General features: G+C 37.1%; 1 long non-coding RNA gene and 1 pseudogene across 3 annotated transcripts; both read right to left on the reverse strand.

Annotated features, from left to right (window-relative positions):
* Window positions 1-197: 197 nt before the first annotated feature.
* LOC147474508 (uncharacterized) lies at window positions 198-6,940 on the reverse strand (annotated as a pseudogene). The gene is made up of 6 exons (XR_015209658.1): window positions 6,359-6,940; window positions 6,092-6,103; window positions 3,102-3,738; window positions 2,191-2,277; window positions 1,493-1,680; window positions 198-1,067 (listed from the first exon to the last, which is right to left on the reverse strand). The product of XR_015209658.1 is annotated as an uncharacterized LOC147474508 (transcript).
* LOC147474509 (uncharacterized) lies at window positions 5,568-27,961 on the reverse strand. Of its 2 annotated transcripts, XR_015208045.1 has the most exons (7): window positions 26,968-27,249; window positions 26,735-26,882; window positions 25,581-25,710; window positions 17,799-17,895; window positions 12,745-12,806; window positions 12,550-12,621; window positions 5,568-6,103 (listed from the first exon to the last, which is right to left on the reverse strand). It is a non-coding gene; the product is annotated as an uncharacterized LOC147474509 (long non-coding RNA). The 2 variants fall into 2 exon arrangements; XR_015208046.1 differs by lacking the exons at window positions 5,568-6,103; window positions 12,550-12,621; window positions 12,745-12,806 and adding an exon at window positions 27,896-27,961 and having other exon boundaries at window positions 17,784-17,895; window positions 26,968-27,093.
* Between the last annotated feature and the right edge of the window lie 27 nt (window positions 27,962-27,988).

The following is a 27,988-nucleotide window of genomic DNA, read 5'->3' on the forward strand; positions in this document are numbered from 1 at the left end:
TCAAGAATCCAGTAAATATTGGTCCGTATTTTGAAATGCTAATATGAAGCCAGGCACAAAATATACTTACATCAATTGGCCAGATATCTACGTCAAATTTTATCAATAAACATAATATTGATTTGGATTTCTGCACTTGTTTTTACTTTTCAAGAGAGACATGCTTTTGCCAAAGGATCATTGTTTAAGAGATGATGAGAGGAAGAATGACGTACTACCATAAAAATGAAATTAACAGTTTAGTGCTGAAGACTCCAACTTCCTATATTAATCAGTAATCACCATTCGGATTAGCTTAGTTGAGAAAATACAGAGATGAAGCCTGAACTTCTGCTCGGTAAACTATAAATGGTGATCCAAACAAAGCAGTAAAGGATACAAATGAGAAAAGCTCGACCACAAGCATAGAATGCTGCCAAATTTGATACCTTGCAAACGTCATTGTGTTGGCAAAGATCTTAGCAAACGAAGAGCACGCATCCACTGTGGTCCTTGTGAGAGAACAATCCTTCGCAGAGAAGGAATAGCTCCAGCGGCAATTATGGCCGCATGATTCTCAGCGTCCATGCTAAGGTTAAACAGAATGGCTAAGCCCGCTTCAACTGCTCTCTTACTACCCTCCTCAATCACCTCCACCAGTGGGAGTATTCCTCCTTGATCAGCAACTGCTCTAGTGAAATCTACGATTCCTGTAGAGATTAAAGTGTTAAGTTCTACGACAGCAGACTCTTGTGCTTCCGGAGAGAAAGAGGCCCTAATCTGGTCAATCAATCTCGGTATTGTCTCAAAAAGAGTTACTTCCTTGTTAATAAGGTTCTCGGGATCTTGGGAACCAAATGAAGACTCGAGCTTAATGAGGCATGCAGCAACCCAGTCCTTATTGCGAAGCGGATATCTGACATTAGTACTTTGTGCAGATTTTGTGTCAGATTACTGGAATTTATAGAGACACGAAACTGTTCAGAATCTAGGAGCTTTGTCAACAACCCGGGAAGCTGCAGATATTGTCGGGCCAGCTTCTAAGGAACTTAGCTCTTGGTGCTGTCTCTCTCTACCATTCTCCAAGTCTGCAAAGAATTTACTAACCATTAAATGAGTACTTACATCCACTGATCCACAATAGAATCAGGCTGCAAATAAGTAAGACAATTGGTGCATTTTGAAAGACCAAATACAATGAGTCCCTCAGGAGATATTCAAGAAATGTAAAATAAAATGCTTCCTTTTGGAGGCATAAGTCAACAAAAGTTTGATCAAGAATGATGCATTTGCGATTTACACACATCCCTTTTTCAAGGCATTCTTTCTTCAATTTCAGCTTTTCTCCAGTATCTCCTCTCTTTTTTTCCACAAATTAGTTTGGTTCATACCATTTTCATTTTCAACCTATAACTAATCAGGAAAGTTTCAAACACATTCAAGGGAAAGATAAAGGTTAACATAAATGTGCGTAACTATTTATGTTTCTATAGAAAAGTAGTCAGGCCCTTACCATTACTACATCTGGGATGGAAAGCAGCAACCAATCCGGATTCGATATCCGCTGCAATAAGTTCATCCATACAAGGCTCAATGGTTGCTATGTACTCAAGGATTGAAGCAGCTTTTCTTTGCAAATTTGGAGATGTCTTCATAATCTCAATGAAGCGAGATATCACACCAGAATCCAATACATAATCCCTGAAAAGGCATGCAGCACACATATGGACTCGATATATTGTTTAAAATTCAACTTGCAGAACACATCAAAATGACATATTAATCAAATAAGCAAAACCAACAGGCTTTAGTTAAGGAGCAGCCAATCAAATTAGGTAGAATACAGCTTTGTTGAAATTTATTAGTGATCCAACTAACGTTTGACTGATCGATTGTGTAGGAATCAGTTTAATAAACTAGCTAATGCATTATGGAACTTCATATTCATTAACATGCATCTTCTTTTCCACTCATAAAGTGGATAATATTGGGAAACAACAGATCTCAAGGAACAACAAAGGAAAAATACAATGCACTAGGAGATATAATGTGTTTCTGCCGACTATAGCACTGCCTCATGCAAGTTTGATTCGTTCCAAAACATCAGAGGATCAGGAGACTATCTCTCTTTCTTTTCTTTTCACAACTAAATTAACTTCATATGATAGCAGATTATTCAACCAAATGCAGAATTAGCTAAAAGTAACAAACCTAGCAGTTGCCTTTGATCCTTCTACATCATCTGGGTTTTCACCTAATGCTTTAGCCGCGACTGGCGCTTCCTGTTCCATACAAAAGCTTAGCCAACCCATTTACTGGTCCATCATAAAACTGGAAGAAACTGATATTAAACGTAAGTCAACAGTCAATTGTAGTTGTTAGTTTGAACATGTAAATGATTTGGTCTGTTGAATGAAGCCGCCATAACATTAAAACTCCCAGTATACATTTATACCATTGATTCAAAATTTTGTAATAGCAATTGGTAATATATTGGTCAACGAGAGTTGTACATTTGTGTTTCATGCTTAACTAAATTATCAAATGTGTACACACTTTTACTTTTTTTTTAACGTTTTTAAAAACTCAGTAAATTTCATAAGCCCAATGTTTTAGTAAAATAGACTCTACTAGTTTAAAATTTTGACTTCCATAAAACCAAATTTTAGAACCTCAAATATAAATTTAGAGTCTGGATTTACAATTATGGGTGGAAGATATGCAACTAACCTTCAATTTCATTTCTTTACCAGGGTCTAGAATCCGAGCAAGTATATTCACAGTCTGGCGTTTCCAGAAAGATTTTTGTCGGTATTGCTAAAGAAAATAGGAATGTGTAAACACAATGCGTTTATAAATAATAAAAATACCAGAAAACACCTTTTCCAACAGATTCTCTGGAATTTCTTTGCCCTTCAAAGTATTAACTAGATGATACACCGCACCTTCTGCTTCAAACATCGTTGCTGCATCAAGAGACAGAAGAAGACCTATAAGAAGATTGGAAAGGTCAATGAAACAATGAGCAACATTCTATCCTAGAAGTGTTCTACAAAGATAAGAAAAACTAAACTTAGAGTTGTTAGAGGCATAAACCGAATAAACAGAATAAAGATGCCAACCTGATAGAAAGCCTCTCAAGAGCATGATATGTAGCCAATTTAACATTTTCTTCGGTATGGTTCAGAAGGCGGACTAGATGTTTGACAGCTCCAGCTGCCATGAATGACATCCGCGATATGTTCATTGATACATGCATCAGAAATAGAAAGTGAAGCTCTTGAAATGGCTGAAATATCTTCAAGTTCAAGAATCAAAACTAAGCGAGCAACACCATCAACCCACGGCAACAGAGTACATTGCTGACTCAGGTTGGGGCTTTCTCCCTTCTTCCATTTCTATTGCCAATACGCAAGAAAGTGCTGCTGTGTACGTCCAACTATTGCCTTTATCTTGGCTTCCTCAAAGTCAAAGTTCTTGTCTTGGATATTTAGCCCAAGGAGCAACTCAGAAGCACCTGCATCTAGACAGAGTTGATGAACCTCGCTCTAACTCGGTGCCATCAGGAAAAGAAGGCCACGAGTGTGAAACTGGCCTCAAGGACTTATATGCATCTGCCCCAATCAAGGGAACTAAAACCAGGCCCTCCTCCATGACAAGAATTCTGTAGAATTCGTCTTTAGCAAGTTCCAACAAGACAATTTTTGCTACTTTCCTTAGTACTTTGGATCCTTCGACATTAACTTTCAAAATTTTGGCCTGCAATAGTGTTCATGATGATTAGAGTTCCTCAATTTTGAAGTACTAAATCATCTATAGCACTTCTAGGAATTCAAAAGACTTAAATATATACAATGGTCCAAGTAATGTATTTTCTTTTATTTTTCCTCCTGGAGAACATATAACTTTATATATTTAGAAAAATGCTTATTTACAAACTTTTCCTTTCATCTGTAGATTTGTTTTATATTTTCAGAAACTGAAATTGTAAAGTTCCAAGGATCAGAGAATCAATGTAGTTTCAGGAATGCCAAATTAAAAATGCTTCACTTATAAATAACCACCTCTAAAACAATAACAATCAAAGTTAACAAACAAGGGATTGAAAATGAATTATGTAATATATTTGGAATGAAACTTACTGAAGAAGGAGAAGTAGATTATTGGGGCGTGGTGCCGTCACTGGTAGCATTGGTGAGGAGAGAGCGAGGTTGGAAATTAGAGAACAGATGTTGGTGAGCGTTTAACGATGAAGAAGAAGAATAAGTAGGCTTTTTGTTTGTTAATAGGGAGATAATCTTGTTGTTGAGGGAAAGTGGTTGGAATTGGTGAAAGAGTTTCAGTTTCGAGTTGAGTGGATTTATGGTGGTGGTGCTCATCATCGTCTTCACTGGGAGAGAGCCGAGTTGAGAGTGGCGAGTGAGAAGTGTGAAACAACTGTAGAGCTATGGTGGCAGTGGGGGCGTGAGCGGAGAGGGAGAGGGAGAGGGAGAGATTGGAGGGCGTGGAGAGGGAGAAGGAGAGCGAGAGGAAGGAGGACAGACAGAAACCAACCAAATGGTTTTTTGTCCAAATATCCCTGTCGGCCAAGATCGTTCGCTCCGCTCACTTGACTAGTATACTGCTAAGCAGTGGGGTGGCGGAGTGGGAGGAAGATGGAGATTTTTGTGGAGATGGAGAAGGAGATGGAGGAAAAAGGGAGAGTGAGAGACAAAAAAGAAAAAAGAAAAAAGAGATGATGACAGATTGCATTTAAACCAACCAAATGGTTTTGTCCAAGATAACCCCCTTCTCCAAAAAATCAAAAGCCCGGCCACGGATTAATACTCATACATTTTACATACTTTGAGGTTTTTTGGCCTCACGTGTCTACCCACACCAATTTCTCAAAAGATGAGTATCTCTCCGCATATGTTAACTTTGTATGAATTTAGAGAATCTTAACTTCACGTTTTAAACAACAATTGTACCACTACTAGTATACTGCATTGCAGTGGGGTGTGAGCGTAGTATATTATTTATTTGACTCTCTTTTTTTATATATATAACAAAAATTATATTTATTTATTTATTTCTACGACTTGTCCCTCGATTTCTATCTATCTCGCACTAATAAGAGGAGTTGTATTCTTATATACATTCCCACGTCAGCCTCACTAACAATTTCTTGACATTTTAATCCCAAGATAAAAAAATTGTTTATTTCCCAAACAAGTTAATATGTGAAACAAAGACTGTGGGTTGTGTGTGACTTCATTTTTACTTGTGCAAGATTAATATAGTTTCCTACGACTTCCGAGGAAAATGGTAATAAAATGTTACAATCAAGATCTTTGTTATGAAATAACAAGTTTTAAAACCATAGAATGACCAATGCACTATTTCAGCTAAGCAATAGGGTCTGCAGTCTATGCCCACCAAGACATATCAAGCACCTCTAGCTAGTACATAGTTGCAAAGGAAAAAAAACATATTGCAAGTACAACCATTTCTAAAAATTGAAGAAGAAAGTTCAATCAAAGGTTTACTTCAAAGTGCACATACGCATGAATGTTTATAGATCATAATCAATATCAAGGCCAAAAACCAAACACAATACTGAGACAATTTTATTGATTGATAAAGCTCTGTCAAAGAAATCCATGATCAACAACTTCTGAAGATCCAATAATACATCAAAGACAATTAAAACACTCAACATTGAACTACAAATATAAATGTCATACAAAATTGAGCATCAAAGAGGCCGAAACGATGCCGACACTAACTAAGTTTGACATTACAACTTAAGGAAAACAAACTCTTCAATGAAAATTTCGACATAACCTCCTTTGTATTTTCAATATTAAATCATAAAAAACCTGTCATGTCTAAAAATCATTAAACCTGTCATATTACCAGAAGAACCAAAATAACAACATCCCAAAGGTTCTAAACTACTATACATATAACAAGTTGCACAGTTATTGAGTTTACAAACTGCTCAACTCAACTCAAAAGACACAAAAAGGGGGGCTAGCAAAAGTCCAAACAACTATAATATAAAAGGCAGTAGTTGAAGTGACAAAATCCATATGCAGCAACCATAAAAAAATGTCCTCCTATACATTACTTGTGGAAGAACCTGCATAAATCCAAATAACAAAATTAAGCATGATAACGACAGTAGATATTCATTTATGAGAAATATATAATATCTTGATGAAGTGAATTTGCAAACAATATAAATAGAAATAAAGGTAGAAAGATGAATACTACATACCGAGATAAAAACAAGAAAATAACATTTCAACTATAAGATTTTCTTAGAACATCAAATGGTTGAAGCAGACAAGTGCAACAAACGATTCTCCTCTTGCAATCGGCCTCTAAGACCAACACATTTTCCAATCTTTTGAAGTCTTTCCAAAGAGAACATAGGGCAAAATGCCAGATCACACAACTTTCTTGTGCGAGACAAAGCAACAAAAGTCAAACCGAGGCTTTCCCTTTCACCAATATCTACCAAAGCCTGATCAAGAGTAAGGCCTTGACTCTTGTGAATTGTTATCGCCCAACATAGTACTAGGGGAACCTGAATGCGCTGGCATGAAGCATTACCTGACTTCCAATTTGATGTCTGTGGAGTAATATGTATTGTATTAGAATCTGGACGGAACCTAGCACCACGATAGTGGTCGAAGTCAACCATAACAGCAAGAGGTATATCTTTTGGTGATTTGCAGCCATTTCCGTAAACAATATCTACAACAGTGCCCATTGCACCATTAACCAGCCCATTTGTGGTGGCAATGTTTGAACGAAGCATAACACGCGGCACCAAGTGATGATAGACACGAACTTTCTCCAAGCCTTTTGCATCATCCGACGAAGCCTTGGTAGCGGTCTCACAATTATTTAGTGATACAATTCGAGCAACCGGGTTTACTAAGCTCAATAAGTCGGGTGAGATTATAATCATGTGCGTGTGCCGTTTGGTAGGAAAAGACGAAAGCATCTTTGAAGGTGTTAACCTCATCCATATTGAGTGAGGAAATATCCCGAAGTTAGAAATAATTGCCAATCACGGCGGTTGAAGTTCCATTACTTAGTCCGAGCGGTGTTTCTCGAAAATGATGCTTGGTCATCCCCCGCTTGTCGAAATATATGTGATAACCGAACACATTTATCGAAACTAGAATACACAATTCCACCATGTTGTTTTGAATAGACCCACCTTGGACATATAATGCACTGCCACGTACAGGAGGTAATTGACGCATATCACCAACGAGATAATAGATACATCACCAAATGGCTCGTTCTTTGCGAAAATATCTCGACAACGCCGGTCAATATCCGCAAAGCATACTTCTTCCAACCATCTTTCATCGATAATGATAAGTTTGGTGTCTTTAAAGTCTTCTTGCATACGCCGACATTGATCACCTTCAATCTTTTGGAAGTTTGTTTCACACCTTCGTTTCCACGTGAAAGATAGTTCATGATGGATGGTTGCACCTCCAATATTAAAAGCGGCAACTCCAAAGTAGGAGCCATGACACGCGACCGCTTTGTTTGTTTTGAAAATTGCGAAGAATCGAATACATAATTGCATTTATGAGTGTGGACTTGCCGCGTACTCTGCTCCCCACAAACAATTAACCGAATACATGCTCCCCTTGTAGGGCTCTAACTACCATATCATGAGCCGTCTTTGTTCATTAGATAAATCATGATCCGTACAACCGCTTGAGGTTCATGATTTAGTTCATTGCTACCACTTAAGAGCATGGACAAATTTTCTATCAATTTCTATATTGGATATTGATGTAAACCTTCAAAACCAATTGTGTGAAATGTCAAGTCTCTTCTTCCTAATTCCACAGTTTCCCGAGGGGACAAACAAGGGCCCCATTGCCGCCATCATCCATCCATCCCGAAGTAAGTCTTGAGTACCAAGCTCTACCTTAATACCATCTTCAAGCTCTTTCATCTATCGGTTTCGGAAGAATAATCCCATGAGTGATTTCAAACCCAAGTCATAGTATCTTTTCGGACCACAAAGGAAATTCTCCCCGAGCTTCTTCAGAGTTCGATAATGATGATGAATTAAGACTTGTTGACGACAAAATGATTCCCATTTTCAGTGTTTGGTAGGATGTCACCGCCTAGCTCGGAACCAAACGCATTAACCGCGTCTAACTCGAGAAGTGTGCCAAACATGCCGCTTTGAAATAATGTCTTTTGCCATATTCGGGGAGGGAAATATTTTCATAACAAAAGGTCATTGCAGATATCTTCCTACAAAGGTTGGATCTGTTCCAACAATTTCATCCTCGTCGGCCATCGCTCGACCGCATAATTGATGCTAGCATGCTCTTTTCGCTAACATTTAAGAGTACAAACTTTCTGGATGATCGGGTCAATGGGTACCCCATTAGCAAGTGACATACTTCCTGGGCAGAAATATCTCTTTCAGAGACACTTTTCATAAGTAGGCGCTTGAAAGCAGATCTTGCATTTTGACAGGGCCGATGAAAATCTTCAACAATATCTTGAAGAGTATCTCTGAAACTTTTAGAAGCTGGTTCAGATTTAGCGGCGTATTTAGCAATGTAATTGACAACAGATTAGACCGAAAAGGATCGGGCGACCAATCAATGTTTGCACGCCAGGTCTGCAAAATCTTACGATTGTGGGAACAGACTAGTTCATCATTTCGGCGGCCGAGGAAACAATACATGTTACTGTTGGGAGGCTCTTCTACCATCTTCGACTGACCAATTACATCAAATGGGTATCTAAAGCGACATACCATTTGTTTGGTTGCTTTGTGTAAGCGCAAACAATGACTCCCATATATAGAGTGTCGCATGACCCAATTGACCAACGAAACATAGTCATCTTCGTTTGTATCAAGTTGTAAATCGAGTGGCAAAATGCTTGCATAAGGATGTTCTTGGAGATTTATAGACATGCTTGGGTCTGGGTTAACAGTGCAAACAAGTCTATCAAAATAATCAATAACATTAGATCTATCGATAGCACTTGTAGCAATCTTAGTAACATCTGGAGCATCTGCTAGCCAAAGAAATCTATGAACATGACCACTACCACGATTTTGCCACTCAAACCGGTACCAATGATCAACCACAGAGAACTCATATCGTAAGTAATCCCGAAAGAAGAATTCCACTCTTGCCTGAAAGAACCAAGCGACAACATTTGGGTTATCATTAATTAACTTTGCACGTCCCCTTCTTTTATCTAAAAGAGACATCCTTTCAAGATCATTAGAAGGATCTAAAATACGAAACAGTTCTGGCCATTGCATGTCAGCAGCGCTGAGTGTGAAGAAGATGGTTGGTGCACCTAACTGTTTAACCATGGCAGTCAGCTCTTTCAATCTTGTATACCAATAACACGGGTACCACTTAATGTTGTTAGCAAAGTAAGAGACACGATTAGCTAATTGTTTGTCACGGATCTAAATCATATTTCGAATTTCCTCAATTGACAACTCAGCATCCCCTGGATTCTTCCTCACAAAAACATCACCTAAAGAAAGTTCCTGCCACCTTGAAAGAGAGTTCCAAGCAAAGTAGCGGAATCTCGTATCTCTAGCAAATCGGTCATCATGATATTTCATCAAAAACCGGAAGTACAAAGAATGGATTGACTTTCACCGGGCGAAGCTTGTCGTAGATTAGCATCACCGTAAGGAAACAAAGTTGGAAATGCCATAACAATATATCCTAGGGTTGAAAACTCATCAATGATGTGAGTTGTTAAAGGCATATGGACATTAGTTTGATCTACATTTGGTACCATAAATGCCTTCCGAGACGCGTGCTTGTTGATTGGGTTGTTGCGCTAATAGAAATAGTTCCAACAAAGATGAAACTCATCAATGTGCAAATCCCTGGTTATACAAGTCGTGGCCCGTCATCGCCATCGGCTTCCCTAGGTATGGCAGAAACTTCGTTGTCGATATCTTCCACGTGTCGGGACATATGTGGTAGGTCATCGGGTTGTCCATCTAGAGGTAGTCCTTCGATAGTTCCATCATCAATAATTATATCATTATAGTACCGATTATAAGTTTTCAACCAAACCAAGGTCCGCGGCGTACAAATTCTCGCGAACACGGAATTCCTTGCTTGCATGTGGTCCCTCTCTATTAACGACAAGAATTGCAGATAAATCAGCGGGCTTGAATGGAAGAACAGTGGCAATCAGATTGACATCTTGGGAGAAATTTATCACATTACCATCGTATTTTGTATTGTTGACCCCTAACACGATACACAGACATCATGGGATGCACCCTGGCAATGAGAATTCTTTCTAGATTGGACAAACGAGACAGTTCTAGAGGTACAATGCCCGGATCCATTGAATTGTTAACACTGAACATGCCAGCGTTAGTGTTGTCCCATTTTTCCAACTTGCAAGAGGTACAAATACCTGCATCAATTCTTGTTATAAGCGAGGTTCTCACTTAGTACAAATATATTCCAAGAAAATATACAAAGAAGAGCAATTACCTGCAGAAATCTTTAGATCGGGAAATTTTCTTTTGCATAGAGGACAACTGACCCATGAAATATCATTGCAGGATTTTCTAAATACTTGTGCGTTGGAGAGTGGTATGTAGTCGTCTGTAGTAGGTGGCAGATCAGTGTTTTCACGGATATTGTCTTCACACACCATAAGTTGAACACCAGGAAGTCTTTGATGAAGAACGTTCTGTGAAATAACTCTTTGACGGGCAATTGTTTGATGTGCAAGTCTTTGCCCAACAACTCTGCTACGAAACGCATTAAGGGAGTTTTGAACAACCCTTTCAACAGGGTTTTGCCTTACAAATGCTAATCTTCTACTTAGATTGTCGGAATTTTGTACTCCATCCATGTGCAATCCAGAGCCAAACCTTTACGAAAGCGATGTCTAGGCTTAACGATTAGCATCTCGGTGCTTGGAGGTTTCACCAATCGCGTGCATCTTTTCTTATAGCACTATTAATTCGACCGCGGTTGATGCATGTTGTGAACTTGTCCGTTTTTGCACGAGTTCTCTTCTTTTTGCAGTATTTGTAGACCTACCATGCTCTACACTTTGCCTTATGAGGGAATGTCAGATCGCATCCATTTGCAATCCACCAGCCAAACCTCTATGAAAGCAATTGTCTAGGTGACGATGAGCTTCTCTTTGCTCGGAGGTTTGGCAAATCGCGCGGCTTTTCTTCTAGCACTATTAATTGATCAAGCGTCGATGCATGCCGCTTCACTTGTGCATTTTGCACGGGCTCTCTTCTTTTTTGTAGTATTTTTTGCCCTTTTCTACTCCACCCGTTGCATTTTGTGGGAAATGTTATTATTATCAACTGGGCATGCAACCTTTAGATTTCGTAGCCAATGAATGAGCGGGCAATTGTCTGCTAAATCAAAATTAGATACACTATCTAGTTGCAAATATTTATCTACTTGACTTCCAACCCTGTCATAACCTCTTGAAGTTTCTGTTGGATATGGTAGATTGGCAACCATTTGAATACGGGGTACATTTTCTGTTAAATTAGATATAGTCTCCTTTACCATAGAATTTGGTGCAGGAATTCCAACCGTACGAACCCAATCAATGAGCGGGCAATTTTCATCTAGATCATTGACCCTCTCCCTTGCTGAAGATATTTCTACATAATTTCTAACCATGTGATTACTAATAGAGGATTCTGGGTGATCAGGTCTCCTATGAATATGCATTGAACACTCAGGTTGAGATGCCATCGCCGTCATAATCCGAGAAGAAGTACGTCTGGAAATAATTGTACGCCTTCGAGTAGTTGGATATCCAATTTCTGGTAGGTAGACTAATCTCCTGATGTATGCTGAAATTTGGGCGAAAGAGTTACGGGGCCGGCGATTATGAAGACGCGGCCGAGTAGTAGTTGGTAGGTTAGTATGTCGATTCCGACGACTATAAAATCTACCAAAGAACCTATCAATTTGGTGTAGTGCTCTTTGGAAAACCTTCCAAAGCTGCATCCATTGTGCATTAAAACACCGAGAGTGGAAAAGTAGTGGACGAGAGGGAAGTCTTCTTATGTCGTGGTCAATTGAAATTCCTACATGGTGGGCAAACCGAGCATTAAATAGTTGAAAGTTTTGCTTAGGAAAGTTGTTTCTTTTATCTAACAGGAAGTTAAGCCAAGAAAAGTTTAATAAACGGATAAAAACTAAAAAGTCCAACTACTTCAAACTTATTATTTCAACCGTGGTTGTCATAAATGTGAAAAACTTGTAATATATATGAAACATAAATATGACCACTAATTTTGTTATATATAAATGAAATAATGAAATTTGGGCCAGTATTACTCAATACTCACCTATTAAATGCACCCAAAGTAACTAATGTATTAGGAGATATTCAGAATATTAAGAGCAAGAGAAATGCATGAATATTAACGAGGATTGCACGACTTATATGAGACCGTCTCCACCAATTGCATTACCATGTAAATCGTAGTTTCAAGGTGAAAACAAATTAAAACAAGGAGTAAAGCAAATGTGAATGAATACATACCAATTTGTTTGACAAAAATATCTCCAAGAAACATAAATACTCGGAACGAAAACAAAACCAAAAAAATTGGGCCTGCAAGGACAAAACAAATAGTGGTTAGCTTTGGAAATATATTGTAATGAAAACGGGTAGTTAGAGGCCAAGAAAATATTAGTTGTAGGAATACGAATACCACAAATCTGAATGAAAACATACCAACTTTTTTTTTTTCAATATTTTCCACAAGAACAGAAATACCTAGAACAAAAAAAGTGCAGCTGTAAAAACAGAAGAAAATGGTTAGCTACATGGGAATATAAATATTCAATAAAGTAAATCTACATAACGATTTGGTTGCTTTTATATGTTGAATTGTTTGAAAATGCAAATGTAAAGTTGTATCTTATTTCTTGTTATTCCTTTTGGATAATATTTCTAACAAAATTAAAGCATAAATACACTTTCAAATTTAAAATTGAACTTACATGCAGTTGACATAAACAAACAAAAATTCTCAATCATGATTTAAACATATAGATAATTGGGTTATTAATCTAATAAGGCTTGGTTCCACATCTTCAAACCTCCCCAAAAGTGTAAACGCTAATGGATCTTTAGTTGGTGATGTGGTTGGGGCTTTCGACACCGACACCAGTGGTGTAACCCACTAGCCGTAAGCCTACTTGAATCCCTTCTATTGGGTTATTGGGACATGACATGGTAGAATATGCATGAATGATATATATAAATAAATACACATGGAAAATAGCGCAAAGGAAGTACAATTAATAAATGTGTTGTTCTAGGACAGAAGCATACAACTAATCATATTTGGCAAGAGTAAAGGGTAACACCGAATACGTCAAATATTGCACAGTGAGTTAAGGGTAATAAATCTTGTTATTTTTCTTGGAATTGTTTGAAAATGATAGAGTAAAGTTGTATCTAATTTATTGTTATTCATTTTGGATAAATTTGTTCATTAATTTAAAGTTAAAATACATTGCCAAATAAATAAAACAATATAATTTAAAATATTGGACTTACATGCATTGGTGGAGGTTGATGTATATTGATCATGACAGAGATTAAATCCCTCTCTTCTTGCATTATTACAAGTGGACATCTTGTTATTTGGGTTTTCTTGATCTCCATCAAATTCTCTGCTACGCTTTGGAGCAAGGTGATTTACTTCACTTATGGTAGAGGTATTGTTTTGAAGAAACGAAAAAACAGATTGACGACTCTGGTCCCATATCTTGACATATATAATTTCTTTTTTCATGGAGTAAGAAGTAAAATCAACACGGTCATTTTCAAGATTAGCGGTGGTAGGATTGAATGGATCACAACCAAACTGGCATAGTACTCGAAGTGGCACATACGGAGTGGAACCATGAAGACCAACAAGTACAATACTTTGTCGACCTGGAATATGTAGATAAATATCTCTATGACACAAGAGCCAATCACATTTCCACTTGATGTCCTCCGTCTTCAAAGAATTTAAGCTGGTGTACCATGCGTTAGCATCCTTAGGAATTGTACAAGGACGCTTGCTAATGCTTGTTTTGACAAGATTATATCTGCTATCTCCAACATTTTCATTTTCACCAAGGAATTTGATAAGTGCTCATATGCCCAAACTTGAAGAAGTGGAATGCATCCTAAAAGCTTGGTATGTCTATTTATGACACAATTGGTCAAACCTATAAGAAGTTTCCGCTAATATCATTGGTATGCGATGATAGTAACGCCCTAGCTCTAACTTCTTGAATAATTTTGCATAAAGAGGCATCAATTTTGTTTGTGTTATTCGGAAGAAGAACATGTCCCACAATTGCTAAGTCTATTGAATTTGCACGCCCTAATGAATTTTTTTTATCGTTTGGATCACCAACATTCAAGTGTCTAGCGATAAGAAAATCAAGAGAGCAAGTTTTCACTTGACCATTTGTGTCTTTTTCAAGAGTTTTTTTTTGGAGATACGCAAGAAATCGACAAGTTCCTTTATATAGCTATCTTTTAGGTGGGGAAAAGCAGGGCTTCCTTCAAGAGACATGCCAAGAAGATGAGAGCATTCTTCTAGTGTAGGACAAAGTTGATGAGGGCCAAATTTGAAAACCATGTCATTTGGCTCCCAACATCTAACAAGTGCTTCTATGAAAGCCCAATTGATTTCGAGTTTAGCTAAAGTTAGTGTGTTTCCCATACCACTATTTTGCCTCCAATTGATCCAATCAGCACTATTCCAATCATTGTTAATGATTTCCAATAGGCTTTTATTAGGCACTTTGGTATTCATTATCAAGTTCTCCACTCCCTCCTATAGAAATAAAATAGTTCAACTAGAATACGAGAAAAATTTATTTGTCTATGTAGATTATACTGAATGCATCTAGTAAGGCTTGGTTCCACATCTTCAAACCTCCCCGTAAGTGTAAATGCTAATGGATCTCTAGTTGGTGATGTGGTTGGGGCTTTCGACACCAACAGTAATGGTGTAACCCACTAGCCGTAAGTCTACTTACATCCCTTCTATTGGGTTATTGGGACATGACATGGTAGAACATGCATGAATGATATATATAAATAAATACACTTGGAAAATAGGCAGAGGAAGTACACATAATAAATGTGATGTTCAAATAAATTTGATTGAGAAGCTAATTAGCAACAACATTCATCAATAACCCAAAGAAGAAGCTAATAGAACATATATATCTAGAACTGTGCTTTGCGAACTATCGTGTTTCTTGGTAGCTTGTGCATGAAAGCATTTTGAGGAAAAAAAAATCGTTACGTTACGTTTAATTTGGTTTTGTGACTTCTTTCGATATCTTTCTTTTTTAGCGGTCTTGGACATTATACATATAGATTCGGATGTCATTGTCATTGAGGATGATGGTTCATCTAAAATTGAGCTACTTGAGGGATCTATGTACCACAATAATTAGAGCTTGGGGGTGATGTCACATCTTTGTATATGCTTTAAGACTTGCTCAAACTTGAAAGGAATTTGTCAATTTTAAATGGATCTATTTTATTTGATTTCTTCGCTTCGATTTGTTTTCATGCTCATCATACAAATATGATTATGTTGTTATATCATATTATCATTACCGAGCTTGTGGGATTTCTTACAACTAGCGGCTTGATGAGATCATATTGTGCTTGATCACATGTTAAAATGAATGAGATTTCTTTATGTTTGTAACGAAGTTTTTATATGTGATTGTCTTAGGGATCGTGGTTTTCAACTATGAGTGGTGTCTTTGGAGGGTCATCTCACATTTCAGTTTCTTGTGTTTGAGGTATCCTATCACATAAATATCGGATCTTAAATGTAGTCGGGATTTGGGAGTACCGTGAGGCTAGATACTGATTTTGTGCAATGTGATTTACCATTGAATTGAAAAATTATGCACCAAAAAAAAAATAACTGCTTATGTCTTATATTCTTGTTTAAATTGTCACTTTTGTATGTTTAATCCGCTTTTGTTTACCGTGTAGGAAACGGAGGGCGGGGCTGATAAGGTAAATTTCTTCCCTATCTCTCGCTGGGTTTGTGTCAACTTTGTCTTTTTCGATTAGCATGTGTGCCGGTGCCCGGTTGTAAGCTTGCATTCGCTAACAAAATCAGGTGAACTCATGGAACATAGGATCGAACCGAGAAAGAGTCCTTCCTCTTTAGTTAAGTTTGCTTAAAGCTTTGTTCGACTATGTCTCAAGAATGTGCTTGGGTAATACCTTTAAAATTCAGATCGTTTTTCATCCACTATAGTATTATATTGGATATTTGTCATAACTCCTTTGATAAATATTACTGAATTGTGTTTTGCCACACTTGGCTGCACTTTACCGAGCAAAAAAACAAAAAACAAAAAGCTACTCTGCGTTATCTTTCAATTTAGACATGACAAGCATTTGCATGATTTTTAAGTGCAGAACAATCTTGAACCATTTCGTAACTTAGTAGAGACATCAGACATACAATAGTCAGACTGTGCTTGTTTACTCTGCAAATTTCCAGTAGTATCTAAGGTAGATTTGAACTAGAACAGGAGGTGAGTCAAGTGGTGTGTGTAAGTGGTTCCGCCACCAAAATATCTACCTAACAGAGTTCCTTAACTATTTACCGACAATTTAAAAGTGAAAAGTTCTATCTTAATTTTAATTTGCAAATGTTGGGAATTTGGTGGTGGAAACAACCTACCAAGTCACTGAATCACTCGTTATTTAGTTAAAATTTCAACCGGATAATAATCAAAGTCAACAAGCAGAGCGTATGTATATGCAACTTGTGTTTTTAAAGGGACCAGACCAGAATATGAAAATTCAATTATTAAATAAGTAGCTTCCCGCTATAAAACTCAATTTTACCTTTAACGGAACTAAGCGAGAGAGATGAGATAAGCGAGAAAATCCCAAAAAAAACAATATTGATCAAGCAAAAGATGTTTCTTTGAACTAATAAGCTACTTTAAGTAAAAAACTAAGCATATGATTAAAAAAGGTGGAAAAGAGTTCTATTAGCCTCGGCTCCAGTCTTAAAAGAAGTGCAATACCCAACAATTATGAGGGTAGATGTCTTATAAGATTATGAATGTCATTTCTTGTAATTCTCATTTTGTGTCAAGCTACCATAATCAAATAAGTAAGTCCCAAAGACCATATTTTTAACTTCAAGAAGTGCTATGAGTGTACCCGTAAATCCTAATGACACGGTTGCTATTGATCAATGAACCCTCTGATATTCTCTTTTCAGATTTCCCATATTGAACCTTCCATGATCAATCATGAAGCTTAACATCCATATTGTTCTTTTACTCTTGATTTTCGTTGAAGTACAAAGGTTAGTCTTCACTCTTTAAGGTAGAAGATTTGAAAGATTATGGATGACAAATGTCTAGTTGGATCCTAGGATGGGATACCACTCTGAGTTTATAAACATCTCGATAGCATATTCTAAGGAGAATGAGAACATAACAAAGATGAATCCCAAGAGAAGCCTGCTTGAGTAGAACATAAAACGTGATAGCTTATATAAAAGAGAATGTGATTTTAAAAAGGATGGTGCTCGAAGTGTTAATGTTACAAGTACATGCTACTTGGGTCGAAAATTAGATGGGCATAAATCATAGATGAACTTCAAATGATTTTCACAAAATAAAGTACGTAAATAACTTTAACCTTAAAAAGAAATCAAAGAACGAAAAGAAAAAGAAACCGAAAGTAAAGCTCCCGGATATGTCAAAACAAAGACTTACCTTTGTAGAAAGTCGTTAAAAGTTCAAAGATTCCAAAACGAGCTCCGACACTAGAAATCCTTCCAAATGTTGGACGACATAAAACCACTATATAATCCTACAAAAATAATAATGAGTGAAAATTTTAGAACACAAAATCACTAAACTATCCAACGGTTTATACTTAGGATGTTGTTGCAGCTTAAAATCCAATAAATTGTTTTCCTAAGACCCTTGTCTTAACACAAATGACAACACCACCAAAGAACAAAATTTAAAGGGCATGGCTACCTAAGTTTTTTTTTCCCCATATTTGCAGAATCATACCAACCTTTTCCAAATTCCAATTCTTTAAATTTATTGCACAATCTAATTTCCTAGCCACCGTCAAGCCGCGATCTAATGTGCCTCATGATCAAGCACATCATAATAGTCGGTTATTCCTTTATAATCATAGGCTCATAGCTAACTAGCGTGGTTTTTCCATCAAACGATTACCCTCTAGTCATTGTTATCTTTGAGGCATAAAGCTAAAAATACAAAAATAAAAATGAAGCCGAAAGCTTCAAAAAAGTTATCTACTCATGAAACTCCATTTGAATCTAGATTAAATTGCTTGGGCAAGTCACCCGAGTTCCTTGATAATGATCGGACTCTGTCCCGGAAGTTTAGTAGCATCCAGTTTTTGTTGGGAACCGCCCCACCTATGTTAACAGATTAACTTTAATAAGACATTCTTTTCTACTTTGGACATATGATTGAAACACTACGTGAAACTTAGACAAATATATAAAGACACAGAGAAGGATTGATAAGAGGATATAGCTAATAACTGGACAAGAGTTTTGAGAGTGTCGAGTGGATGAGTGAGAGCAGAGCCAAGTGCAAACAGAACTGCCCGCAGCAGCGATGGCATGGGTTGCGAACTATGTTAAAATCAAGATGATACTTTTGTAGGTTTGTCTTTTCCTGAAGTTCGCCTCTCACTTTCACTGGATGGTTGGTTAAAAAAGTGTTATTTGGGGAAGATAGAGGAGAGATTGATGGAGGAGAGATTGGAGGCAAAGATAGAGGAGAGATTGGAGGCGAAGATAGAGGAAGATGAAAAAGGGGGGTACGGCCGACAAAAAAAGAAGTGTTATTTGGGGGTACGGTTAGACACAGGAGAGGGTGACACGAAGCAAGTTGTTTTTTGGGTGACTTTAGAAAAGCGACCTCAAGAATTCGCTACGCTCACGGAATATATAAGAACTAAGAAAATAAATTCACTAAGGCTCTATTAATTTAGAAAATGACCTATAAAAACTGTGATTATTTTATGCATGTACAACAAGCACTAGCTAGATTGTAACATGCTACTTTACAAGGTAGCCCCAAAAATTACATGTTGATAATCTTATTGTCTGTAACAACCCAGAGGTTCCATATACTTCATTTCTATCTCAAAATTCCAAATGCATAAACATTATTTACATTTATATTTCAATACATTTTAATAGAACTTTAGTATTGTAGCAATGTTCATATATTCCTTTGATAACTATAGGAAAAGAATCATGGGGAATGAATGGAAAGTTGGAAAAGAGAACAAACATTATACATACCTGCTTCACGTACGAAGACCTCTCATTTTTCATGGTAGAAGTTCATATAAAAAAAGTACACAGCATAACCAAATATTCAAGAATTTACTTTTAGTTTCTCCGGCCCAAAAGGCAGATGTTACTCCACGTCACCCGTTTAAAAAATTGTCCACGTGTTAGGTGTTTCGACCAAATATGATCAAAACACCAAGTGTTGATGAAAAGACGAAGAACGTAGAAAAGTAATTAGAAAAATGATGGTGATCGGGGGAATGATGAGACTGTACCTTGCAGTTGTCTACGTACCCAAATTATCAATGGGATCAAGTCTTAAGAACGTAGTTCTGAATGAAAAATAGTTTGGTATTTATATAGGTAGAGTAGAGAGTCCTTGTAGCTCAAGTAATCTTGTAGCTTGAGTAATTGTGATAGACTATAACTTTCAACTGATAATTATCTCTTTGATAAGAAATGAATCTGGACATAAATCAATGTACATTAGTGGCAAGCCATGTGGCTAAGGTTCAGCCTTTAGACACATGAGTTAATGGGCCTGTACTTTGATCCATGATATTGCAAATTGGGCTTTAGCCCTGTCGATTAAATAAATAAAATAGAGACCCCTACTAATGAACGTTTGCCACGTAGGTGGAGGTCGAAACACCGCCCCCTCTTTGTCATGCGAACAAAGTTCACATGGCAAAGAAGAGAAGAAAAATCAAGGAAAACTTGAAATAAGAAAAGAGTAAGTGGAATATATAACAAAGTGTCGTGTGAACGTAAACGATAGGAAAATGGACAATCGGAAAAAATTCGTGAATTATCGGAAACGAAATAATGTCAAATTAATGTATACAAAAGTGTCGTGTGAACGTAAACGATAGAAAAATTGATTGTCAAAAAAAATGCGTGAATTATTGTGTACGAAATAATTGGGATTTGAAAAATATACAAGAGTAGGTGGAGTAAAATAGGACCAAAGAATTGTACTGAAACATTAACAAGAGTTGGAGTGAGAAGTGGACATAATTAGTTTTTGGTAATTTTGTAGAGGTGCCTAGGGTTGGTGAATTCACTATTTGCATTTGGATATGGCTTGGTTTATTTGGATGGGCCTTGTTAGTTGTGATGTTGGGCCAACTAAAGAAAAGAAGACACAAAAGGACTTAAAAAGGGCAATGGGCTTTTGGGCTTAAGTGATCAGCACCCAAGATGAAGGCTTAAGTTTTGCTATGATCTACCACTCCTCAAGTTATACTAGAACCGGATCATTGGATCAAAACAATAGTTTCCTTCTCCATCTCCATTTCTCACTTAACGAGAGAAAAACCAACTTCGCTTCTTTCCGATTCGACGCCTAAACACCGAAATGCTCACGAAGAGCAAATCCAATTCTGAGTAACGAATCCCTTCTAATCCCAATCCCTTTGGGTAAAAAAACAATACCCGATTCCTACTAGTAAGAGACGGAGCAATATATCTTTGGGGGTTTCTAATCTCGATCGAATTCCGAATCTTGCGCGAGCTAACCGAATAAGAACTTTCCATTCAAATCAAAACCGAATACTCAAGGAAAGAAGACCCAAATATAAACAAGGGGCTCTCCATAATACAGAGCTCTCGACAACACAGAAACGCAGAGAGAAATAGTAGTAAGGGGGAGAGAGGCTAGAGTTCGAGTTACTATGGGAGCTTGAATTATCGCACAATCATTGGAATTCAATGGAGACAGAAAACAACAGGGCTCTCCATGTCATAGTTGCCTTGTTTGGTTAAGAAGGTAGAGTTGACCTGACCATATTTCATATAATGGAAAGGGAACTTGAACTTGAGATATTTTTAAACAGGGGTTTACGAAGTTAAGGATTTTTTTAATTTTTTTTTCCAGGATCGTTACATATATTCAATTGACGTCACAACAGAGAACCAAAGGAGGACTGAGGTTCCATTAGAGAGATTGAGAAAAATCCCAAAGACCAAACTTACTTTCGCTTACCCAAGGTAAAAGGATGCTTGTGCCCCACAAGCGTCTCTGATGTTGAATTAGACATATGGCGTTCGGAGGAATTGTTGACAGGAAGGGTGTACTTGGTGTGGTGGGCGGTGGTAATCTGTGATGGATATTGATTGTTTGCATTGTTGGGTATTGATCAAAATTGAATTTGGGCTGCTGAAGAAGACAGAGAAAAGTTCGGAGAATATGATAAAACGGTATCAAAGACTTTCGACAGCATGAAACAGGTATATTAGTATTTTTTTCCATTTAGCTTCAAATTTTGGTTAAGTCTGAAAGACTAACGAAAAGATTTGTATTTTGTTCGCAGGTTGAAACGGCGGAATTACGAGCAATAGATATTGACGAAAAATTTCGAACGGAAAGATCACAATGCCGTAGAGAAATAAATAAATAAGCTGAATAAAGTTTTCGCTTACAAAGTTAACGTAAAGTGAATTTTTGCCGCACAGAGAAACGACGGTTGTAACGAAGCCGAAAAGTTTAGCTCGAGAAAGTTCGGCTTAATGCCTTAGAAAAAATAATGAAGTTGTCAAAAAATTTCACTTGGTAAATCTCTCGTAGAAAGATCGGCAGAATGCCTTAGAAAAAATAATGACGCTGACGAAAATTTTCGCTCGGAAATTTTTTCGTAGAAAGATCAGCATAATTCCTTAGAAAAAGAATGACCGCAGAAAATAGTTAACCAAAAGCTTGCCAAGCTTAATGTAGATTCGAAGAAGAAAATGAAGATTTAATCGAACAACCGTGAAGACAATTGACAGTAAAACAATTGATTAGGTAATTGTGTGAATGTAATACCATAGAGCTAAAACTTTTTGATGAAAATAAAAAATAAAGTATGTTTTGACAATTGAATATAGTTGCGATGTCCGATAACATACTTGTGTAAAACGACAATGTTGTTGATTTATATAGGTGATTAATTTAAATAGAATGAAACGCCCCAATACTAACTTTAAGCTTGCAAAATTAGATTGAGTGAAAAATGTCTCGACGCTAACCCATTTAAACTAAACGAAACGGGTAACGCGAGTAACCGACTAAGCTGATAAAATCGTTCAATTTAGGACCGACAAAATTAAATGTGGTAAGTTTTGTCGATTTTGTCGTGAACGATAATACGACTCAAGTTTAACATAACAAATGTTTCATCTTAGATTTGCCGAAATTAAACGTGGTAATTTTGGTCATATTTTTTGTCAGAAGTGATAGTAACGACTAAGCCGAAAGCGAAAAGCCGTTCAACTTAGGATCGACGTAAAATTAAACGTGGTAATTTCGCCGATTTTGTTGTAATGATAGTAAACTAATTGCGGCGTAAAAGCGTTTAACTTAGATCAAGAAATTAAACGTGGTAATTTTGTCGATTTTATCGGAGTGATAGTAACAACTAAAGCGGCGTAAAAGCGTTCATCTTAGACCGACGGAAATTAAACGTGGTAATTTCACGATTTTGTCGAGCGATAGTAACGACTAAAGCGAAAGCATAAAAGCCAACTTAGATTGACCTAAATTAAACGTGGTAATTTCGCATATATTTTGTTGTAGTGATAGTAATGACTAAGCGAGCGTAACAGCGTTCATCTTAGACTGACGAAATTAAACGTGGTAATTTCGTCAGATTTTGTTGTAGCGATAATAACAACTAAGCGAGCGTAAAAGCGTTCAACTTAAACTGACGAAATTAAACGTGGTAATTTCGTCAGATTTTGTCGAAGCGATAATAACGTTGTGATGGAAACAAAATTATAACATTAGAACTTAGGTTTTTCGTTCAACTTGTTAATTTTGTTCGCTCATTTAGTAAAATAATTTGTTGCGACGAGCCAGAAACGAACATTGTCAGGGGCTGTCGGAAATAAACCAACAATGTCAAGGCCCCATTTCACAAATGACCAAGGTTTATGGATTGGATGACGGCCGTCGCGGGGAAGTTGACCCATATCATATATCCCGTGGTTTGACAAGGCACACACTTCTCGACAAACGCTTTAACATTTGGCATGTATGGCCACCAATACCATTGGGTCATTGCTATGTGAGCTTGAGAGACTTCACCCCGAAAATTCGAGCATCGTCACGGTGATGATCGTCGTCGGTAGATACCGAGACATTATCAGTGCCAAGCTCGTTGGAATCATCTGACAACATAAGTGGTTAATCCAGTGTTGTCGTTACAGTGACGACTTTGATTTTCCACGGATAAGTATGCGATAGAATCAGGATGCCTTACATCATAACGCGGATATTGTATAGTAATGATAGATGTAAAACTTCATGCAATTCGTTGAACGAAATCTAAATAAACGTCCATTCTATCATTGCGAGCCGCATATTATCATTCAAATTGGCTAACGACTAGCTTAGAATAATTAATCGAACTTAGTTAAGCCCCGGTGAAGAGTTGTGCATGATAACGACAAATAGGTTTGGACTTCGGCCATATTATTTGACGTCAAATCCCCAATGTAGAGACCTCTCAATTATGTCTTCATTCACTTCAAGATGACACAAACAAGACCGGAGGCAGACTTATTATGCGAACTATTGGTGTAAATCTAGCAAGTAGCTGATATATCCGATAAATATTTCAAGTCATCGCCCCAGGGAGGTAATGACAATTAGAGATTGACGTTTTCCTCATCAAGTAATGTTTTCGACATAGGAATATCATCAAAAAGAAAATAATTCATTAGCAAAACCAAAGTTTGTCTCTGTTTAATTGTATCAGTGTCAGAGACAATGTTGTAAACGCTAAGGTAACTTTTCCATTCTGGCGACTCGAGTAGGCGTTCGCTAAAAAAAACTTCTTGCGATAGATATTCGACAAGTATAAACTTCGACTATTCCTTCTTTGAAATAAGCTTAAAATGTCTGACAACATAAAACAAGGCCAGTGTAATATTTTCAATACAAGAATGCCTCGAGACATATGACGAACATTATCTCCAGAACGGATGATGAAGAATTGTCGAGGCAATAACCCGTCTTTGAATAATCCGGGCGATTGCGGGAACGGTGGCGGGTCGTATGCAATCGGATGTTGAAAAGGAATAGGAGGGAGTAGTTCGATACCGCCAGGTTGACCTGGAACCGCACATTCGCGATGATCGTTAGTAAGTGCGTCGAGAACTTAGGCTCGTCGAGTATTCATCATAACTTTTGTAGAACGTGATCGTCGGTTTTGCATAAGAACCATAGACGGCGCCAATTATGTTTCGACCAAATATGATCAAAACACCAAGTGTTGATGAAAAGACGAAGAACGTAGAAAAGTAATTAGAAAAATGATGGTGATTGGGGGAATGATGAGACTGTACCTTGCGGTTGCCTACGTACCCAAATTATCAATGGGATCAAGTCTCAAGAACGTAGTTCTGAATGAAAAATAGTTTGGTATTTATATAGGTAGAGTAGAGAGTCATTGTAGCTCAAGTAATCTTGTAGCTTGAGTAATTGTGATAGACTATAACTTTCAACTGATAATTATCTCTTTGATAAGAAATGAATCTGGACATAAATCAATGTACATTAGTGACAAGTCATGTGGCTAAGGTTCAGCCTTTAGACACATGAGTTAATGGGCCTGTACTTTGATCCATGATATTGCAAATTGGGCTTTAGCCCTGTCGATTAAATGAATAAAATAGAGACCCCTACTAATGAACGTTTGCCACGTAGGTGGGGGTCAAAACATTAGGCTTAAGATTACACCACGCCTGAGGGAGCATGTTGAGATTATAATCCCATATCAGGTGTCTGAAGTCTCGCAATGTAATATATAAATCCTAGGGCCTCTCCACTTATACCAATTGGTTGTAAGTTGGATGCCCATTTTCAATGCAACCTGAGTTAGAGGCAAGAAATATGTACTTCAATACGAGATTGGAAATATGTAGCACGACAGTGATTTATAATTCCTATTCACATGTCAAAAAAAAATCATTATATATATTCATTTTGTTATTATCTGATAATCATCACAAATTCGTAGAAACGTCGATAATGGTATATTTACCAATTTTTTAATTTAACAAATTATGCATAGGCCGATTTCAATTTCTGAATACTTTGATCCTTGTTCTAGACACATTAGTATATAAAGCCACATATTTCAAAAGAACATGGGAGGTCAACAGATTTCTCTAAAATGAGCTAGGCAGTACTATACGCTACAACCTACTATCAGTTACCGAACTTAACTGTAATCGCCATTCTCCATCAGCTTCATTGAATCTTCTGTAAGCTGGTCAAACATATGTTTTATGTCTTTAGGCATTTTCTCCTTCCTGTCAGTTGATGTCCCTTTCAACCTTCTCAAAGCTTGTAGGACCTGCAAGAACATGTAATAAATCACTATCCAGTATTAAAATCTAGACAAACATAGTCATTTTAGCTTATAACTGTGAAATTAAAGTAGTCCAAGAGAGACATTGAATGGAAATATGTATACATAAAGAAGTGTACATCAAAGAATTCAACTAAAATAGAACATGGTGGAATCTAAACATGAAAAATCATATCTCTGTAAATAAAATACTTAACAATTTATTCGAATAAAGAAGAACTTATCCTACACAATATATGAAGAGAAATGTGCGACAAGATAGTCACAAATCCATTAGGACTCTAACAATAAACACCACAAGCTTTATGCTTAAGGCTGGAATGGCTGGCTGTGGATCTGATGAAGGCAGAATAGGAGAAAATACCTTAGAAATTTTATATTGCATATCATCATGATACTAAACAAGGAAACCCTAATCCTCTCTTTTACCCTTTTGACTGGTATTCCTCCATTCTTTGCCTTCCTTAATAGAAATTCAGACTTCGTATTCCAGATATAAGGGTTTGGGGATTTTACGAGATACTATTCCTGGATTGATTTAGTTCTCAGCCTCGCAATGCAATATGCCATTATTTCCTCATTGCTTTGGTAGATAACTACAATTGAATAACGCTTAATTATATGAAGACAAATGCACTTTTTTCCATTTTATCATGTTTCTTTGTAAGTGCATGTTGTAGCTCCCGATTAAATTAATTTCAAACCAGATGGTCCTCCAGTCTTAATACCCTCTTTAGTTTTTAGCAAAGGCGTTAAAGCAGCTCCCACTCTCCCAATATATTTCCCATTATATAAGTGAATGTTGTAGCTCCCAGTTAGTACCACAGTGATAATTAACAATGGACAAAAACAAGCTCCCAGACGGTACAATTGCAAAAGTTCACAACGGACATAAACAGATAGCTAGTAAAAATCTCATAGATTCAGTGATCACATATCAGATTAGCAACCAAAACACATTACATTTTTCTCTAAATCGTAATCAAAGGCAGAACTAGAGGTGCTTTACCGTTTCCTCAGGCTCAAGCAGATCAGCGATACGTCTTGTCATCTTTCCAATGTCGTCTGATGAAAGATCAGGGGTCTTCAGTATTAGGTGCAACAATTTTTTTCCCAGCATGTCTTGAATCAACTACAACACTATCCAACCATGCGTCCTGCATTAAATACAAGAAGTCAAGAAAGAATATAAATAATCACATTCACTGAAAGGTTATAGACAAATAAAATGATTGCATATACCTTGATTTCATTCTCCCTGACATATTCAACAAACTTTCCATCATCATCAAAATAGCCTTCCTCCCTCTCTTGTTCCAGATTGAAAGGTTCTATTTCGATTCCATGATCACCGAAATCAGTATTATCCTGCCAAAAGTAATCTCCATTATCGCCTACCCGTTGCATATAGATGAAACTTACAATTACCTCTGGGAGTACATTTCTGCCCTTCCAAACAAAAAAGAAATATCATATTATAAATGAACCCCAACACAAGGTGTTAGAATAGTTGTATCAACACAGCAACTAGAGTAGAAAAGAAAGAACAATAGACAATGACATAATTAACAGGTAATAACCAAGGCGCGGATTAGGCTGTCTTTAAGGTAATATTTCGCCCTTTCCAATGGTGCAGAAAGGCAGCAGTGGCTTATTTCTCACAGGATTCAATGGTTAATCTAAAACAACAATATAACTATCTCTGGCGGCTACAGCAACAATATAACTCTCTGGCGGCTATAGCAGGTCTCCTAAACCAAACTTGTTGCTAAAAAAAAGCAAAACAAGTTTAAGTTTAGGCAATTGGTCAAACCACTACCCACAACAGTAAGCCGAAACCAAGCCTGAACCCGACCCGATGTGGTGGATAACCAATGTGGGACTATCTATTATACACTAAAGTGGAGAAAATACTATTTGTTCATCTCTTCCACTTTACACACACTAGTATTTAGAAATACACAAAAAATTCCAACACAAGACAGATGGGAGACACCGTTCCGTAACCAATGCAGTAAAACATGGTGTGAAACTGTGAACTGTGAACTGTGAACAACATTATGTGGGAAAAGCACATCGAAACATGTTTTTTTTTTTTTCCTTTTTGGTACGGCTAAAGTTAGTTTGCATAATCAAAACGTAAATACAAAAAGCAGTAGGTCAACTGAACCTTGTACGTAACTTGAGCAGCAGAAACATCCTTCAAAATTCCCTTCCCGCCTTCTTCAATAAACAAGTTGCACGCTCCTTGGCAGCTTCTTGC

This window comes from Coptis chinensis, chromosome 9, assembly GCF_015680905.1.
Source record: "Coptis chinensis isolate HL-2020 chromosome 9, ASM1568090v1, whole genome shotgun sequence".
NCBI classification, from domain to species: Eukaryota; Viridiplantae; Streptophyta; class Magnoliopsida; order Ranunculales; family Ranunculaceae; genus Coptis; species Coptis chinensis.